General features: G+C 42.1%; 1 protein-coding gene across 7 annotated transcripts in view; it reads right to left on the bottom strand.

Annotated features, from left to right (window-relative positions):
- Positions 1–20,309, bottom strand: part of chd6 (chromodomain helicase DNA binding protein 6) — a 145,356-nt gene extending 125,047 nt beyond the window's left edge. For 3 of the 7 annotated variants that reach the window (XM_028577094.1, XM_028577092.1, XM_028577099.1), the window contains exon 1: positions 19,002–19,174. The gene's annotated coding sequence lies outside the window, so the exon portion shown is untranslated. Of the gene's footprint in view, positions 1–14,063; positions 14,200–19,001; positions 19,175–19,850 lie in introns of those variants that run through there. The other 4 variants (XM_028577097.1, XM_028577098.1, XM_028577096.1 and 1 more) reach the window with 3 other exon arrangements.
- Positions 20,310–21,238: the final 929 nt, after the last annotated feature.

Raw genomic sequence — 21,238 nt, 5'->3', positions numbered from 1 at the left:
TATTTGCAACTGTATCATACAAATAAATAGTTAAAAAAAATCATACATTGTGATTTCTGGATTTTTTTTTTTTTTTAGATTATGTCTCTCACAGTAGACATGCACCTACGATGACAATTTCAGACCCCTCCATGATTTCTAAGTGGGAGAACTTGCAAAATAGCAGGGTGTTCAAATACTTATTTTCCTCACTGTACATACAAACCATTCACAAAAACTTCAGCTAATTTAATTTTAATTTATACTGTTTATTGATCCCCAGTGGGGAAATTACAATTTACACTCTGTTAGAAATCACTACACACAGGCCTGAAATACACACAGACATGCTCAGGACCTATTCATGCACAAATGGAGTGTCGATTTTTAGCCCGAGAAAATATTTACCCAGTTACCTGAATTTAACAAAACATTTTAGTATAATACTACATTGGTATTAGAGGCGATAAGGAGTTGGGATCTGAGAAAAAATTAAGACATTTGTAAGCAATATTCAATGCTTTTAAGTCCTTATTTTTAGAATATTAAATGTAAGACTTTTTTAATCCTTTCAAGACCCCGTGGGTACCCTGAAGAACCGATTACCTTTTGGAGCGGATCCGAATCACGGGGCGGACACACAAATAGTTTTTCATTTTAGTTGACATTGCGAGATAGGGCATTTGTGCTGCATTCATGTGGCGTCGGAATAATTGGAAATATTCACACTGCATTAACATCGTGAGATAGGGCATTTGTGCTGCATGCATGTGGTTTCCTAATCAGTGAGCAGCAAAAACCTGCACTGAGTCACATGTTTTTCCAGTTCGCATCTTGACCACAAGGATGTGAGGTACAAAATCAGATCTCGAGGCCTGTGACCTACTGTACATCAGTGTTTCCCATACATAGGTTCTACTTGGGCGCACCGCCCAGGTAAATTGAGATCCGCCCAGGTATATAAAATCCAAATTCAATTTTCTATGAATATTCTAGGATATACTGTGTTTACTATCTTGTACTTCACAACATCGTCCAGATATCTAAAACATAATGCAACCCCTTTTTGGTTGCGATCTCTAGTCAATTCTCAGGGATTTTGTGGAGAGCATTCATCTCGACACATTTTAAGAGTGCCAACTCTTCCAGTCAGGACAACAAGGACAACCGAAGCCTCTTTGTTTCCCATGGATTGCGTGCTTTACGGTGAACATTCAACTAAGACAGACGGATGTTCATTTTTCAGCCGTTTTAACGAGCTCTGCAGTACACACTGGCAGTAAGTCAAGTTTGTGAACACCGCAACGGCACAAAAAGTGCTGCACAAGAGAACGTCGTCAGAAAGCAGGTGTGTGCACGTTTTGTATGCTTTTAATGCAAGCGCAGCATTTCAGTCACCTGTGCTTAGGTTGACTTTTAATCCAGGTAAGAAGTTTATTTAGAGGTTTTATTACTGGTTTTCTGGCAGCATATCAGATTTTTTTGGCGCTTTTCCGTCTTTAATGGACAGCTAGGTGAGAAAGGGGAGAGAGGGGAGGGGGGGGACATGCAGGAAATTGTCACAATGTATATGTGCGCCTGCTCTACCAACTGAGCCCACCCGGCCACAGCATATCAGTTTTTACACTAGTTAACTAGTAGTGGTGTAATGCCACTGATAACGATCGATCTGGATCGATATATTGATTCAATGATCAACAATCCAATATCATCAATGCAAAGTAAAATTATATTACATAATGCAGATCGAAAGAAAAGGGGGGATGACGCGCAGCAAAGGGACGCAGGTTCATATCATCTTTAAGATGGGCCTTTATTTTCAAAGTCTTGAACTCTACATGTATTTTTTTATTAAAAAGTATTTTTCTTTTAAATTATTTTTTAAATTAGCTCAGTAATAAAATTGTTAAATCATATTTTATTTGCTTTTTGTGAGTTGATAGAAATGGAAGTGAAAGTGTTAAATGGGCACATATGACATATATGATCTCATATCGATCACACTGTATCGTTGTCCAAAGAATTCGTATAATATCGTATTGTGATCTGTGATATACCGCCTATTAAGTCAGATGAATATCTGCAGGTATATATGGAAGTTTGGATAAACAAAAAGCTTAATGCCCACTCCCTTCATCATTCATTTAAAGCTTTAATGCGTAACTTTTTGATATTAATGAACGTCCGTTACATTCAAGCCATTGCCAAGTGGGGCCGACAGAAACTACGCACTACAGGTTTGTCAAAGAGGCACAGGAGGTTTAGGGGTCTTTCCTCAAGAAAATGTGATGATTTTCAATAAAAAGATTATGCAGTGTGACATCATTTTGGACCATTATCACCATATCTGTGTCTAAAACTTTGGAAAAGCTAGAGCAGATAATAAAATAAGAACACAAAAAAAGCTTAAAGACGTGTTAAAGAAGTCCACCTACAATCACTGGATCCAAGAAAAGTCTTTTAGTTAGTTTGCTTTTGGCGCTATTTTCCCGCATTTCACATTCATTTAGCTTATGTGCTGCCAAAAACAACAGCTCGGGTGCTGCACCTAATTGTATAATGGAAAACCCTGAAAGCTACAGCGGCTTTAGAATATGTGAAATCAACAGCAGGTCCCCAGCTTCACGGAAAGAGCAGCTGCTCCGCATATTTATGCTCCATACATGACATCCAGCAGACTCGTCCTTTCGCTGCTTAACACATGGATGATGCTCTGCAGCAGCAGCAGTCAGGCACTCCCACCACCTGTCTCACTGTACCATCAAGGATGACTGCAGCATCTGCACAGAAGGGCCATCTTTAAAAGTGACACGTAATCCTCCTTACACTAGAAACACTGTGCTTTTTGTCAATAAAGTTGTTTAATTGCAAGTGAAGGAGACAGTCTGGTCGGAGAGACTATCAGCATCACTCCTGGCTTTTATTAGAAACGTGAATGAATCCAAAACTCAAAATTGTTTGTATAGTCAACTTACATTTAGCTCTAACACACATAAATACCCCACCAGACATGCCACTAGAGGTCTTTTTAAAGTTCCTAGAGCCCGAACACAATGCAATGTACAGTATTGTATCGGGGGATGGTTGCATGGAACTCACTTCCAGCAGAGATTGCCAAAACACAGAATAAAAGTTAGGGTAAGTAAAGCAACATCTAAGGGCCCCAAGACTGTAACCATATTTTGTACTTTATGTATAGGAATATTGATATGTAACCAAAGATGTTGTAAGATTGAACTTTTTCTATATTCTGTGCTTATGTATTTATTGTGATATTATAGATTACTATTAGAATACATGGAAAGGAATATGTACATCTATATATGCAAGGAAAATAATACTAGCTATACTGCTCTTGTTTTTAGATTATATGACGTTTGGTCTGAAAAGGTCTTTTTATATAGTTTTGTGTGGACCCCAGGAAGAGTAGCTGATGTTCTGCATCAGCTAATGGGGATCCTAATAAAATCAAATCTGCAACGGTGACAAATTATTATTTTTCCACAAACACACCGGTCATGAAGACCAGCAAACACACATAAGTGGAGCACACATACTTAAAAATGCAGCTGTATTTTTATTTTATTTTTTTAAAACGGGAAAAGAAACCCTGTCATTGAATATTGTTTTAACAAAAGTGCTTGTGACATCTCACACGTGGCTTTGACTTACAAAAGAACTTTGTAGAAAATACCCAGATATTTATCGTGTTATCGCCATTCGGCAGAAAAATACTAAGATATGATTTTTGGTCCAGATCATCTAGCCCTACAATCCACATAGAAAAAGTCAATTTTCATTCCTGCTTAAAAATTCACTATATCTGCGGTGTTTTATTCCCCTCTAAAAATCGCTTCCGAAAATCCCACATGGGTCGGGCTCTACTAACAACACAAACGCCAACCCTTATCATCCAAAGCCATCAGATTAGCCCTCATATTGACAGACTCCCAGGTGATCTGTGGGAAACGCAGGGCGGAAAACATCACTGCAACGAATGCACATATGGTGACTAAAACGAGCTAGAACGTGTGCTCGGTTAATTGCTTTGGGGTATGTGGGACACTGTGCACCCCGAGGCCCACCGACGCCAGAGCTCTACTCTGTGAGGCGGCGCCTTTGCGATGCAATTTCGTCTGTCATGCGGAGGGACGCGTCACGCGGAGGGCACGGAGTGAGACTGAACACCGAGGGAGAGTAAACCAGTATGGAAACGGGACAATACAGCATCATAGCCTCGTCACTTTGTCTCCTGTTGCCATAGAGACGCTGATAGACTTTGTGCAATTTGTCAGTCAGGGCTGGGTACCGAATTCAATACTTTTTAGGCAACGATCGAATTGCCTCTAAAGTAACAAGAATCGAAAAATGCTTCTACAGAGATCTAACAATGCTGCCGATTGGCTGTCTAACGTTACATGTTGCGGGAAAAACTCTACGTTACACAGAGACTATGCTTACGTAGTAGGAGCTACATTAAAAAAATAAATAAAAAGTGGCCGGAGTTGGATCAGTGGGTAGAGCAGGCGCACATATTCTCAGAGGCTTATGCCTCGATGCAGAGGTCCAGGGTTGAATCCGACCTGCGACAATTTCCTGCATGTTTTCCCCCTCTCTCTCTCTCTCTCTCCTTTCTCACCTAGCTGTCCTATCAAATAAAGTTGGAAAAGCCCAAAAAATAATATATATAAAAAAAAAGATTTGTGCCGTAATGTTGCAATTTATTTTTGTTTAAATGGATTTTATAAAATTTGTATCGAAAAAAAGTACGCAAGTAAGTAAGGAACCGGTATCAAAGTCATTGTATTGGTATCGGTACCGGTATTGAAAATGTCTGACCGATACCCAACCCTGTGTGTGGGTTTGTAAGGAAACAATAGTATCCTGAATTACAATTTTTTTTCTATATTGCTTGTTGGGAAGTCTTCTCATGCCTTCGCTGTTAATTGCTTCCATGTCTTTGTTGGACTTCACTGTTAAGTTTCTTTTTTTTTTTTCTCCAGAAAGCTAATTAAGGTGCTAATATGATAACATCATGCAAGTAATACTTAAAGAACAAACTGCTTCAGTTGCAAGTACAGAGTGCAACGGTATTTTAATTCTCGCTCTCTGTCAACAGTGTTGTTGTCTCCTGCACATGTGGCTCTAGTCATTTTCAGGTGTGAAAGTTTCTCACGGTTTCTATAAATAAGAGTGTGATTTGACATTAATAGAACATTTCTAGGGGAGGGGGGGTCACTGCTCCATCCAAAGAGAGGCGACAAAAAATACTGAGAAAACTGTACACCCTTTGTACAAACTAATATTCAAATGATATGTGATGTTCTGGCTAAAACCCTGCATATTAATAGGTCATTAATTAATCGGGAAATTAGGGGTGGATGATAATGGACTAAATTAATGTCACTATTATTTATAAAAAATTGTAAATAGCGTGGCCGGGTTGGATCAGTGGGTAGACCAGGCGCACATATACTTGGAGGTTTATACCACGACGCAGAGGTCCAGGGTTCGAATCCGACCTGTGACGATTTCCTGCATGTCTTCCCCCTCTATCTCTTCCCTTTCTCACCTAGCTGTCCTGTCAAATAAAAGGTGGGAAAGCCCAAAAAATAATCTTTAAAAAAAATATACAGTGGTGCTCATAAGTTTATGAACCCATGCTAAAGTTGACTAAAAAGAGGAATAAAAAAAATATCATCTTTTGGAAATTGATCTTAATGCCTTAATTAAAAACATTAGGAAAAATCCAACTTTAAAGGACACCAATTTTGTTTGTGAATGAATAATGTATCGTAAATAAATAAATGTTCCTCCTTAAAATACAGGGGGCATAAGTGTACACACCCTTATGTTCAATTCCCATAGAGGCAGGCAGATTTTTAAAGGCCAGTTATTTCATGGATCATGATAAAGTTCCCTTGGCCTTTGGAATTAAAATAGCCCCCCCCCACATCATCACAGGCCCTTCACCATACCTAGAGATTGGCATGGGGTACTTTCCATAAAATCATCTCTCAATGCAAATCAAACCAGCTATTAGGCTAACCAACATAAAAACATGCCAATCTCTAGGTATGGTGAAGGGTGTGATGATGTGTTTTTTTTTTTAAACAGTAGTATTGACTTTGGTATAGAGTATCATGTACTTTTGTTGGTTTTGGTACCGACTATTTGGTATGGTGACATCCCTACAGGAGAACAAAACTTCCTTGCCAACATTACAAATAAGTGACAGTGAGAGCCCTAATGCCCCGACAGTGAATTCACTAAAAATACTTCTGTGGCCTTAAAGTACTGTATGTATGACAGAAGTGTAAGAAAAGGGAAATGGCAAGGTAAAGGATGTGTGGACTTCCTGTTCTCCTTGAAACCCCCACAAAAAAAAGATAGTAGTTAAATTTAAGTGAGAAGGACAGCATGTGGAGGATTTTTTTTTTCGAGCTTGGTGCTGAGTTGGTTTATCCCGATACACCTGTCACCCATGAATATTAATGGAAGAGCATGCGGTTTTCAGAAATGAAACAACCGTCTGCTGCTCACTCATTTCGCAGCCTTATGTGGCAGAACTGGCACACACAAACACGCCACGGTTCCCTTTATCTGGTAATTGCCGTTCTTTAACCAAGAAAAATCTGTTGGCGGACATGTTTAAATCTCCCCGGTCATAATGTCGGTGGAAATCATTTGATACGTCATCGCTGTGATGACCTTGTTGCCGCTACCTTTTAATAAGGCCTCGTTTAAGAATGACATTGCATGTCACAATGAGATTACCGGTCTAAAGAATCCCCATACTGCGAGGCCATCGGCAATGTAACCCCAGGATTCCACCGCGTGCAGCTTCGCTCAGTGGTGTAGTCTACATGATACGCAGGTACACGCAGTATACTCACTAAGAAAGCTCCAGGATTTCCATATACACACTTAAAAATACCCAATAACACACAAAAACATACTTTCCATTATAGTTTTTATATATTCTGAATGGTCATCTGTGTTTTTCCTTCTTCACATTAGGTTAAAATAGAATGTTTCCACTGTAAATTGGTGCATAAAAGCTAATCCAAATGCAGAAAATTAAAGGGAAACTTCACCGATTAGCATTAAGCTTTGTATCAGTAGAAACCTGGTAGTATTTTTGAATGACCGTGCTTCCCTCCCTCATGTCCCCCTCAGAGGGGAGATCTCTGTATTGTGGGTCTGGAAAAAAATGACGCAAAATGACGATTTTTGCGTCATCTGAGGCTTTTTTGCCCAGAGGCAAAAGACTACAGCCTGTATGCCTGTATTAGGAGCCACTTCCGCATAGCCCAAAGGGGGTTAGACTGTCGGCTTTTTCCGGAGATTGCCGAGGAAAAACAAGCTTAGCTTCTAAGCAGGAGCAGAAACTGTTCATCCCGACAACAATTATGTGCATTCAAACTACCACACACGTGTACCACCGGGATACATTGGAACACATCGGAGAATATGCAGGACACTTTATTACAGACGCAATACTCCACACACTACGCGAGCTCTGCCTGCACGGACACCAGCGGTGGTGCTCGATTCCTCTGGCCGGTGAGGAGACCTCATCAGTGGGGAGCGTTGAACGAGTGTGCCGGTGGAAAGCTAACGCTAGCCGGCCACCTGTTCAACAATCCTGCTTGGAAGTGTCCGCTCATTAAACAAACTGGACTACATCCAACTTCAACGAAACTCCCAACGCGGGTTCAGGGACTGCTGTGCTGTGTTTTTGTTGTTGTGGAAATATTGCTGTGGACAATCCAGCCTGCTGTCACCGGGTAAGACTACTAGTGGAGGTGGGCTGTGTTACCCCGGACTGCCTGTTGCAGAAATGGGGTGATTTGTATCCAACTAACTGCTAACTGCTGGTGGAGTTTGTGACTGTGAAATGCCGACAATTCTAGCTACATCTCACGCAAATGTACGGCTGTGTTTATACTCGATGTTTATACCGCAGCCCACCAAGAGCTAATGCTAGTAGCTATGTGTTAGCCTTCTTTTATTACATGGCTTGGTTGAATTCTAATGTAGAATGCGGTCTGTTATTTCTTGATAACAGACCGCTGCTAAGGATAACACACCGTTGCCATGCATAGCAGAGCGTTGCCATGGACACAGTTCTGTTCACTCTGGAGCTATCAATCAATCCGCTGAAAGAAGTCCGGATAATGTATCAGCTGTGGCAAAAAAAAAGCATGTGTTAAATGTGTAACACCACTTGAGCCACGGTGAAACGATTTTTCGTGCATATGGTTGAAATGACAATAAAACACACTTGTTGAGTTGATCGTCTCACTGTCTGTCTGTAAAGGGTAGGCGTGGCTTGGGAGTGGCCTCATACAGCAGCAAAGCAAGTACATTCTGGGATTTGGTGTCTTTCATCCATATGAGCCAAAAAACACATTTTCTGGCTTATCTCCGTCTTTATTTATTGAAATGCCACAATTATGCGTTCAATGTAAATGTTAAATGTTTTGTGTATGCTTTAAGTTTACATTTGGGCCACCAAAAATGTACTTTTGCCAACAAATGTAGGGGGCTTGGCGGCCCGTGGGGCCAGTGTTTAAAATAACTTCAAGTTGCAGATAAAACAAATGTAATTTTTGGTTATTTCTACACTGTATATATCCTATTGCAGTTTTAAGTATTACCAGTGAAATCACTTCTAGAATAAACAACCTTCAGGATTTATTCTTATCACCTGAAAATGTGGGTGCCGTGCCAGGGCAGACTTGACTGTGCAGCCACAGGCACAAATTTTCTCGGACGTCTCGGCGGAGAGAGAGACGTTCTCTTTTCCGTGACCTTATTCCCTTGGCTCACCCCCTTGCCCTTGCACAAAAGAGCCCGACGGTTTGTGCGTCTGAGAATCATCAGGAGACTAATCACTTGAGGGACGAGGAGGAACGGCCGGCTGTGCTAAATCAGAACCGAAATTCAGCCCTGTGTTTCCACGCACAAAGAGAGGGGGGAGAGCGTCTTTAAAATGGAACACGGCTCCTCCTCGCTTCAACCCTTACAAGCTCGCACGAGGGACCAAACAAAAGGAGCGGACAGCGTTGTCAGTGGCAGCCTTGGCCTGGGTTACAACACCGTGACACGCTCATATTAATTAGGCAAATCACTAATCGCGTCCAAATCTCAAACTCTGCAACATCTCCTGAGGACACACAAACCCTCTCCCCCCCCTCCTCATGCCAAGCATCCGGCTGACCTAGTCCGCTGCTACTGTGGCATTGACATACATACACTACTGCAGGGGTCATCAACTACATTTTTCAGAATGGTTTTTAAGCAGACACTCTGGATGCCAGACTTTCAAATAAGAAAGAAAGAAAATAAAAATGTATACGCCTATCCTCGTTTGATATTTTCACTTTCTTACTGAATGAATGCTATATTTTTTACATGAACAAGTGTGAACAGGATCCTAAAAAAAAAATCCATAATGATAACTAGGCTACTCAACTAGAAATTTATCTCAGATTTGGAGGCAGTTTGTGATTATGGAAACGTCGTCATAGTGGAAAACGCTTGCAGGAAGACAGGCCTGTTGTCAGGTAAAAACGTCACCGTCAAAAGAGCCTGAAAGCGAAAAGTTGACGTGGAAAACCGCAGCTTTAATGAAGAATGGACTGATGGCCCGAGACAAATTCTCACCAAGGTGGACAATAAAGTCTAATCTAATCTCTAACACATCTAATAAGTAACCTACGCATCCGTTTTGCCGACTGAACGCTAAACCTGTATGCCTCATTTGCAATTTAACGATCCCTGTTGCAAAAGAATACGACCGGCATCACCATCAAAACTGATAATGTGTTGGGCGCCTGGGTAGCTCACCTGGTAGAGCAGGCGCCGATATATAGGTTACTCCTTGACGCGGTGGCCGCAGGTTCGACTCCGCCCTGTGGCCCTTTACTGCATGTCATTCCCCCTCCAGCCTGATCTCCTGAATTGCGTATGTATCACACACCAATTTGTATGCCATGGTCTAAACCCAACGCCGTTCTTTTCCTAAACTCAACAGTCACTTTCTTGGTTTATTAAAGCTAACCCCGTTTTTCTTTTCCTAAACTCAACCGTAGCTTTCTTCTCGGGATAACACGTTCTTGTGATAAAACGTTCTCGCGATAACACGGCAAGACAGCGATAACACGCCACGGGGCGTGTATGTTTACGTCCGCTGTTTACAGCATAGACATACACGCTGATAGCTCAAAATGCGTACAGATAACACGCCACTTGGCTTAAGAAAGTCGTGGTGTAGGTTTACGCGAATTCATGATACCACGTTGCCCCCTCGCTCTCCCACTTTCATGTCTTCAGCTGTCCTATATGAAAAAAAGGTCTAAAAATGCCCACAAAATAATCTTAATGTGGCTAACGTGGATATTAAGTAGCCACAATTTAACGGACTCCTTCAATGATGAAGCTCAAACAAAGACGACGCAACAAAGACTGGAGTCAAGGTCCAACCTCCACTACTATTCAAAACTTTAGAACAGAGCTCTGTGTGGGCCATTTTGAGGAGAGTTTTACCAAGAACAGATTACACTACATTATCACCATAACGTTAGTCGTACCTGTACTAGACTTATACTTTTATGTAGATGTACAGCTGCCTTCTCAGCCTAAAACACGCACATTTTAGTGAGGAATAAAAAGAGGAAAGCCTTCTATCCCAACTAATTCAGACGCTTAATCACACTAATTTAGACACTAAATTCCCACCCACAGAAGTGACAAATTGGGAGATGAAAAAAAGTAAACACACAAAACATCTTAACCGCAGCGAGTGTGTGAAAAGTTTTCTCCTCTCTCATCCCACTGGATTCTTTTGATAGAAAACATCACAGTCTGTCTGGGTGAAACATGCCGCATCATCATTTTACAGTATTCCTAGGTATTCGAGTTGTCCACAGTCACCTGCAATAAAATGATGGTGCTTACAAGGGAATGCATGACGCTGCCTTCATCAGGAAACTAAAACGTTTGCACAACTTCACCACACACACATGCACCCATTCATTCGTCTGTCAAGCAGTTATTTATTTATGAAGTACTGTATAAATAAATTCTATTAATATTAGCTACTTTTGTAGCTTCATTCTGAAAGATGGTATGATTACAGGGATTAGACAAACTAGAGCAGTTGTTCGATGTTCTGGTTGATCAATGCAGCCTTACATTTGTAAAGATATGGAGTGGGTGTATCTAACTCAAGGCCCGCGGGCCAAATCCGGCCCCTCGCAAATTTTGATCCGGTCCGCATATCAGTTTAGGTTCACAAAAGGATGGGTGATAAATCGATTCTATCGATTAACTCGAATGTGCAGTTAACATCGATTTGTTTAAATGAAAAATCGCTTTTCTCCGTAACATCCGACAACACTCCCCTCTGGGCTCCCGTAGTTCTGAATGGGCTCAGCCCTCCCTCCCTCCCTCCCCCGCGCGCGCATCTGCCATAGAGCTACATAAACGACATGGCAGCGACAGGGACTAACATTAGTTCTTTTTTTAACCTCTTAAACCCGAGGGGATGTAACTCAGAGCCAACACCATAAATGGGCATGCTAAACACGTAGCAACATATTCATGTAGCATATCTGCTTAACAGGACGAAACTTGGCCAAAAGCCCATTATAACTATATGTATCTACAAGAAATACAAATCCAACACCAAGCAACTAAATGAGCACATAGGAAAAACACAAGTACGGTGCACATGAGCATTATGTCACACTACCGATTTTGTCATATTAAAAAGGGAAACTCGCTGATTCCAACGGTATACGTCTTAACAAACTCCAAACGAAAAACCAACGAGATAGCATCCAAAGAAGAGCAAAAAAGCAGCTTGCTGCAGACATGTTAAAAGTTTGCTGAAGGCTCAGCAGCACCACAACCATCACCACCACCACCACCACCACCAGCATGCCTATGTACTATGGAGGTGATGCTACCCAGTTTAGGAGGTACTGCAGGAAGTGCCAGGATACTGGGAACCCAAGGGTGAAGACGCCCATTTACTGCAGAAAGTGCCAGGTCCCTCTGTGCCTCAACTCCAAAAACAACTGCTTCCAGCAGTGGCACGATGGAAATATGTAATGTATAGAAAAGTAATTGTGTATTACCTGTGTTCTTACCCGTGTTAAAAAGAACTTCTTCCAGCAGTGGCAGGCTGGAAATGTGTTAAGATTTTATATACTGTACAATTAATTGTTGTTTATTAACTGTGTTCTTACCTGTGTTTCAACAGGTTTTATTGCTTGTTTTATTGTACATAAATGTGCTCAAGTAAGCGTTGCAAACTTAATTTCCCTTGTATGGTTTTACTTGAATGGAAAAAGAATATACATTTGATTATAGCTCAAAGCCAAAAACATTATATTTCGATTGAATAAATACCTACAGGGACATATAAGTGAAAGTTCTGGCGTCAAATGGCACAGCTGGTACCTGCCTAAACATGCTTCTGCTAAAGCCTCTCTAACTTTGCTCTGCTTCACTTTATGAGCCTAAAACCTTTCACAGGTAATGTTTTATGATGTTGTGCTATGGGTTTCTAGAGGTTTGGGGCTGCAACTTCATTATTCCAGAGGGATATTCCCTCTAACAATTGACAGTTTTGTTAGGCGGAAATTAAATCTTTAATTTATGCTGTGCTTCGTCTTCACTTACTCTGACCCAGTAACATATTGATGCTTACACCTCTAGATGAATCTCACAAGTGTTACCTTTATTATGAAACCAAGACCATTAAAATAGACCTTGTAATTGCAGAGATATACTCCATTCCTTTTGGATATATCATTTTCAAGTAGGGGCCTTGGCCAAAGTCCTAGGGCTTAAGAGGTTAACTAGTCGTTTCATTACTTACTTAATAACCGTAATCTCCGCTGAAATGACCGGCAGCTCGCGGTGCTCTGTACCCGGCTGACAGTCCCCTATTCTCGGATAACTGAACCACCAACCACAGCTGACCTGACGGAGCATCACGCGGAGCACCAGAGGCGGTGTTGGGGAGCTCCTCTTCCACGTTTTTTTTCTTTTTTTTTACCGCTAGTTACTACGGAGCTTGCTGCAGGTATGCTACATTCATGAGACCATGGCAACACAACTTCCTCAAACTCAACAGCAATAAAACAGAATTCCTCCAGTCCTAAAACAACTCCACTGGCTTCCTATCTCCCACCGGATCACCTACAAAATCCTGGTCCTCACCTACAAAGCCCTGCGCCATCTGGCCCCCCTCATACCTCACTGACCTCCTCTCCCCGTACCAACCTTCACGGTCCCTCAGATCCACCTCAGCCGGTCTCCTCTGTATCCAAAAGTCCAACCTCTGAGTCTCTCACCATATTCCAGTCTCTCCTCAAGACCCATCTCTTCACCATTGCCTCTCCCTAGCCCCACGCCCCTCCCCTTTTCAGCTGTGCCTGAATCTTATCTTGTTTTGTTTGTTTATCTTTATTATCTATACCTACCCTGTAAAGCAACTTTGAGTTTGTGAAAAGCGCTATATAAATTAAATTTATTATGTTAATGTACGTTACTCAGCAACAGGCGAAAATAGGGGCAAGGTTGCGCGACTAAAGTCTTTTTAGCGAGGAACGAGTAGTGAATTGCCCGTTGTGTGTGAAAACAGCTTTATCTCGCGCATCCGTTTTGTTGTTGTTGAATACATAGCATGATTATGTAATTTTGGCATTCTTTCAGGGGGTATACTTGAAACAGTCAATATGTATGTTGTTGAAGGAAACAAAAAGGAGCTAATCACAGCTGCAGAAAAGTAGAACTGCGGATGGCGGCGAAGCAACTCGAACACCTCCGAAACCAAAACAATTACTTTTAAAAAACAACGTTGTCATCTCTTTGAGAAGTTGATATTCTTAAGTTGCAGTTTGATTGACGTCACTGGGGCACAGCTAGAGCGTCTGCTTTTCTCTTATATCAAAAACAACCAAGTCTGCTCTAAGCAGGATTGGGATTGTCATTCGCTGTGAAACCTGCAACCAAAAATGTAATTAATATTAAGTTGTATGGGGCGCCTGGGTCACGTGGCTCACCTGGTGGGGTGTGCACCCAATGTGCAGAGCCTCAGTCCTTGCCGCAGCGGCCGGGGGTTCAATTCCAACCTTTGGCCCTTTGATGCTGGTCATTCCCCCTTGCTCTCTCCCCCTTCCCAGTTTTCAGCTGTCCTGTCTAATAAAAGGCCAAAAATGCCCAATAAATATTTAAAAATATATATTTTTTAAGAGAGATGAAGAAGTTTGCCGTTAGGATTACTCATGAAAAAGCAAACTTTGCTAGTTATTGTTTTTTATAAAGCGGTATTGTGCCACTATATTGTTCAATTGCATTTTATATATATATATATATATATATATATATATATATATATATATATATATATATATATATATATATATATATATATATAGTGATGAGACGAGATATTGTCTTAGATTGTGGATATGGTAATATGACATAAGTGTCTTTTCCTGGTTTTAAAGGCTGCATTACAGTAAAGTGATGTCATTTTCTGAACTTACCAGACTGTTGTAACGGTTCTATTATTTTCATTATATCCACATTACTGAAGATTATTTATCTAAAATCTCATTGTGTAAATATTTTGTGAAAGCACCATTAGTCAACACTACAATATCATTGCGGTATCGAGGTATTTGGTCAAAAATATCGTGATATTTGATTTTTTCCACATCGCCCAGCTCTAATATATAATATATATATCTCCTATAACTTCATCACTTCAGTGGCAATTCCAGCCTGTCCCTATCCTTAGGGCACGTACCTGTACACAACCCATACGGACATGTACCTAAACACTAGATCAGTTCTGCGTTTCCACCAGAGACAGTCGGTGACTCTTAAGCCCCTGACACACCAACCAGACGGCTGACCGTCGGCAGAAAAGGCAGTCGGACTGATCGGTCAGCTCCCCGAGGTCCACAAAGTGCCTAGGAACACACCGAAGCGACACAGTCTTGAGCGTACGTTCTGTGCGTGCGCGAGGCGTACGAAAATGAAAACTGGAAATGACAACGGGTCACGTCAGTCTGGCTTCTCCAGCCAAAAGTAACGGCGACTTGTTCGGAATACAATCTCGTATTTTCCGAAAATAGTTCACTGAAACGTGTTCCTGAAAACATTTTAGGCGAGAAATAGGCCATGCAGTTGCTGAATCTGTTTTCATTCCAGATTGACAAAGATTTGTCAGATTTTGAGAAGCATTCATCACTCAACCCGCTCGGTATTTCCAGGTTAGCACTCCGAGTGAGTCCGACTGCCCGCCCTGCGACCCAGCAAGTCAGGTCGGCCAAAATGATGGCGACGGTTGTAGCTCTATTTCCTCATGGGCGGGCCAAATTCTCTGAGCAGCTGTGGGTGGCAGGCAAAGCAGAGAAAGGGGAGGTAACCTTTCCCCTTATGACATCATAAAGGGAAGATTCCAGATCGGCCCATCTGAGCTTTCATTATCTCAATAGGCAGAGCAGGATACCCAGGGCTCGGATCACACCTATCGCCATTTCTAGCCACTGGGGGACCATAGGCAGGCAAGTTATTAATGTTAAAAAAAAAAAAATTTTAAAACTCTAAATGACATTCTCATGTCATGGGACCTTTAAAACAATACTACTTGAGGCTTTAGATATTGTGCAATAGTTTCATGGTGAGGGAAATGTGTGTTGCCTAAAATATATTTTTACCACAGGATGTGTGCAATACTCAATGTGCTATCTATTTTTGTGACTGCTACAATTGGTGCTATATTGTTTTGCTTAAAACTTTCTAAACAATTTATGTGTGCAGCTTGGAGTACAAAACAAATTTCCCTAAAAAGGGACCATAAAGTATATTGTATCGTAACGTTGGTTGGCAATCGGTCAGAAAAACAAATGTAATTAGCATCCCTAGATTCTACCACCACCTTTATTATAAAAAAAAATAAAATAAAAAATGGGTTCAATGTGCTAGGTACTAAAGCCCTGCACGGGCCAAAAACTCCAGCCCTAACCCGGCCCTGGCCCGTGGTGTTCAAGCCCTACCCGACCCCAGCCCGACAACGCCTGCAATTTTTTCAGCCCGAACCCGGCCGACCCTAGACCGACATCAATCACTTTAAGCTCTCTCTGACGTGCGCGCGCTCTTTGATGCTCTCTCTCTCTCTCTCTCTCTCTCTCTCTCGCGCTGTCTCTGCTACACACGCAAACACACACACGTCACACGCTACTAAGATGGGCACAATGATGAGAGAAGCTAAAATAAGCCCGAGTCCGACCCGAGCCCGATCTGTAAAAATAAAAAACGGGCTTAGCCTGTCGGGCCCCGTCGGGCTTGCAGGGCTCTACTAGGTACCTCTACAGAGGAGTAACGAGAAAACGGGATGGAATGGAGCGATTCTATTCCACAACCTTTGATAATGGAAACCCAAAAATAACCATTCTAATGTGGTACAGACTAAACCTGACTGCTTGGTGGAAATGCAGCTTTTGATACTGAAACTAGTAGTTTTCATTTTGCTGCAGTGCTACTACGTGAATAGTTTCAACCAGTGGAGCTTCTCTTTACTAAAATGCACCTGTAATACTTGCTGCAGATAAACTCCGTGGTCACTTTATTAGATACACCTCAGTCGTTCGTTAGTCGACGTTCCCACTTCTGTGACTGCTCCGTTGCCGCCGGAATTTCCTGCCAGATGTCCCTCATTTTGGCCGGATGTTCATTACCTTCCGCTTTCCTTTGTGTTGGCATTCTAAACTGCGGTGGATTTATGAGGACTACGGTTAACTGCTCCTCAGATCTCTGCAGGGTAAATCCAGACAGCTAGCTAGACTATCTGTCCAATCAGGGTTTTCTGTCGCACGACTAAAACAACTTTTGAACGTACACACGTTCCCCCAAAACAAGTTCCTTCCCGACGCTATTTTGCAGCAGCCCCTAGGCTCCATCAGGCACTTAGCACCGCCCAAGACGATTGTGATTGGTTTAAAGAAAGGACAATAAACCAGAGCACGTTTTTCTCCCATCGCGGAATGCTGCGTGGACTAGCCAGACCCTCCTCCGCAGCACTGTGGAGGAAGGTCTGGCAATTCGATACCTTATTTTACCTTATGAGACTTCATTAAGTACACCTCTAAAATCTAATGCAATCCAATACAACAGGTTAGGCATAAATTCTACTTTTACAAAGATAATAATGTTTTGATTGGCACTGTCAGAGAGGTATAATTTAACTAGGCCCTACAGGTTTATTATTGAGATTGTAGTTTGCACTGGTGTTGTACTGGACTGCCGTATATTGTGAGGTGTTTCGGATGTTTTGCCCACCCCATTTACAAACATGAAGGGGGGGAGAACATTACAAACACATGTCAGTACAACGGAGTCCAGTTCAACACCACCCCTAACTACAACCCCAATAATTAACATAGAGGCTAGCTGAAAAACTCAAGACATTGTCAACAAAAACTGAACATTATAATCTTCCTCAATGTAGAACTTGTGACAGATCTGTTGTATTGAATTTTATTAAATTGTATAGGTGTTCCTAATAAATTGGCCAGGGAGAGTAGATGTAATTGCTTATCTATCCAGATTAATTGTTATACACTGATTACACTGATTCAAATTATTGGCAATCAGTGCAGGAGATGAGCACACGTTACTTCAATTCAAAATGTAGAAAAAAAAAAAGGTAACGTTTTTGCTCGAACAGGTGGATCCTTGAAATCTTCCCCTTTATGACTGGAAGATTTCAAGTGCCACACTCTTGCCTCAAGTTAAAACATTAAGTAATTCAGTTTTTGCAAAATGCCAGGAACGGGTCATCTGCACCCTACAATATAATTATTACAAAAGGCTTTAAGAAATGCACAGAGAGTTGGCGTGGAACTTTTAACTGTTTAAAACTGGGTATTTGTCAAATATTTAAACAAAAATGTAGCCAAAGTAGCCTACTGAAAACACACGTATGATTGCAAAAATAAATTATCAGTCGAGGAAAGGTGTGCTTTAATGGAAAGGCCACATAATACTGCAGATGATTCTTAATTATTTTTTAAATAAATGGTCCACATGCAACAACACAACAAGACCAAAGCAGAGCTGGACACCACAGCCCCCTGTGAGGGTTACTGAGGTGACTGGGTCACGTTGATGAAACGCTGTCATCCTGAGGAGAATCGAACCAGCAACCCTTTTGAAGTCATTACAAACCAAAAGCACCAGATGAGAGGAAATTCAACACATTCCCCATCTACAGATTGCTGTGCCAAATATAGAAGATTTGAGAGAGAAAAAAAAATATGCGGAGGACAAAGTCTGAGTATATTGAAGAAAACTTTAACTTATTTTTCACATTCACAATTCATACAATTTCCCATTAACAGACAGACTGGGGTTAGCTCTTAGCACACCCTTTTGTCTGTTGCCCAGGGACTGTCACACCTGGCCAGATGAAAGCCCATGTATAGACGGACAAACACCACCACTTCATGACTCAATGTACTTGCATGACTCATTATATGCCCACACACATGCTTGGCTGCTACAGCTACACATGTTTAGAGAGGCTAACTGGCTAACAACCTAGCTTACACCTCTCTGAGGCTATATAATCAATGCTAGCAGACGCAGGGGCTAACACACAGCTAGCTTGAACGTTGCAAGCCACCGGATTGCCACAAGTTGGGAAGAGCTAGCTAGGAAAGGGGGGCGGGGGGGAAGAAGTTCCGGGCGAGCACAACGGGATGAAAAACACAAAACACACACGGGCAGAGAAAAGGAGACACTGTGTCCCATTTCATGTTAGCACCCGTTGCTACCGAGCTAGCCTTCTCCGCTAGCTCAGTAATGTCACTGCATCGCTGTTGTAAATACATAACAGCCCTCTACTTTAACGTTACACGTGTGGGCAGCCTCTTAAACTCCTTCTCGGGGACATCTCCGCACCGAAAAACCCTCCCCGGCGGACTGCTCACCTGCTCCAGACACCGGACACACGCTCTCACCGGCGAGACATCATCCCGGTTAGCCCGAAAAAAACACTGGCGCTTTTTATTTCCAAGGACACAAAATCGCCATGACAGTTTAGAAAAATGCATAAAAAATTAGCAGGCAGGGGAGGGAGGGGAGAGAGGAGAGAGAGAAAGAGAGAGAGATGGGGAGTTGAAGGGGAGGGGAGAGGAAAGAGGAGGAGGAGGGATGAAAAGAGGAGGAGGAGTGGAACTGTGTGCAATATCTATTTAATCCACATAAAGCTAGCAGCTCCGCGGAGTTTATTCAGTCTGGATGCCGGGAGTCCTGCACTGTTTTGCCACCACAGTCCAGTCTAGACACCAAACACACACTATCCCCTACACACACGTCTCCACAAAGACAAGCCGCATCCAAAAGTTAAAAGGGCGCTTCTTAACAAAAATGGCCACTGCAGCAGCCAAAACACAAATAGCTTCTTTTTTGTTTTTTTTTATTTGGTGGAAGTTAAGCAGCAGCAGCAGCAGCGGCGGCGGTGTGGCTGCTGCAGCCACTCTAACCTTACCATTCGGACCCAGTAGCAGCTCAGCATTTCACATTTTTCCATTGGCTGCAGCCTAGCGCAGCTGGCTCCATGCATATTTCCATTGGCCCTGCAGCTGTCAAGCAAGCTGCAAAACCCGAGCGAGTCTCTCCCGGGTTTGTCTGAGAGCTATCGCGGCAGCCCCGGGCAACACCATTGTGTATTGTGTGCAATTTGTTTTTCTTCTTGGTGATTCGCATCGATTTGAGCCCCACGCACATTGCCCGTTGTTTATTCTAGGTGGTGTTGTTGTTCTGTTTGTTGTCCTTACCGCAGACTCGCCGGGAAATCCTTCTCGTACCGGTGGAAGCTTTACCACCGCACCGCACCGCTCCGCTCCGCACCGCCCGGCTGGCTGGCTGGCTCCTGCTGTCATTGAAGAAAGGAAGAAAAAAAACAAAAAAGAAAAAAAACAAGAGGGGAGCGTTCAGTTTTCAACCCCCCCGATGCAACAAAACCAAGCGGTTTACATTTCTCCTTTGCTGGCTGCATCCACCAATCCTGTCGCTTTTTTTTACTCCTCCATCATTACCGGGTTTGAAGGGCGGAAGAAAAGAAATAAGACATTCCACGTCTTTTGCAGATCAGGTTTCGTTTCCCGGATGTTCAGTTTGTTTGTTCGGTGGATTTAAAATGTGTGAGCTGCTGTGTTTTGTTTTTAGGTGTGGTGTGGGCTATAATGCTGATGAGGAGTTGTTCTTTTTTTTTTGTGGACATACAACATGGCCTCCTTTCCGAACTTTACCTGAAGTCCGTGGGCTTTCTTCTTGACCCACCGGTCACTCTCTCTCTTGAAGAGTTAAAGGCACGTTTTTTGTTGTTTTTTTTACCAAAAAAAAAAAAAAACAACCTATACACATCACTTTTTGGGCCCAACATAAAAACAAAATGGCTATATCAGCGTCATATCTTACCAGTTGGGACACTACACTATATGTCACAAAATTAACTCGCGTGTCATATTGTAATTTCTAGGGGTGCACGATTCAGAAAATGTCTCGATTCAATATCGATTCTGAGGCTCAGTATTCGATTCAAAATCGATTTTCGACTCAAAAACGATTCTCGATTAAAAAAACGATTCACAGTATGTAAATGTAGTTACTTTTCCCATGTGATTGCAGTAGACATACAATAAAAAAACTTAAAAAAAATACATTTTTTATTTATTTTTTTTATTTAAAGGTGATCTAAGTGATGTGACGCGTTTTTTAGGCTACAACATTTTTCGTCACATACAGCAAACATCTTCTCACTATCCGCTAGCTGCCTGTCCCCTGAACACACTGTAAAAAAAAAAAGCGGTCTCTGAAGACAGCCCAGACTCCACAAACGGCAATAAAAACCAACCTGCACCACCAAACATAACAAACAGTGTTCCGGCCAATAACCAACAAGAAGGAGCTGGTTGAGCCATCACTGCAGCAGCGTTATCACGTAGGCTACTTCCACAATGCGCGTTCATGACTCAACCAACTCCTTCTTGTCTGTTATTGGCTGGAACACTGTTTGTTATGTTTGGTGGTGCAGGTTGGCGCAGTTTGTTTTTGTTTCCATTTGTGGAGCCTGGGCTGTCTACAGAGACCACGTTTTTTTACAATGTGTTCAGGGGACAGGCAGCTAGCAGATAGTGAGGAGATGTTTGCTGTATGTGACAAA

The sequence above is a fragment of the Perca flavescens genome, chromosome 4, assembly GCF_004354835.1.
Source record: "Perca flavescens isolate YP-PL-M2 chromosome 4, PFLA_1.0, whole genome shotgun sequence".
NCBI lineage: Eukaryota > Metazoa > Chordata > Actinopteri > Perciformes > Percidae > Perca > Perca flavescens.
This window is presented reverse-complemented; position numbering and strand designations above follow the sequence as displayed.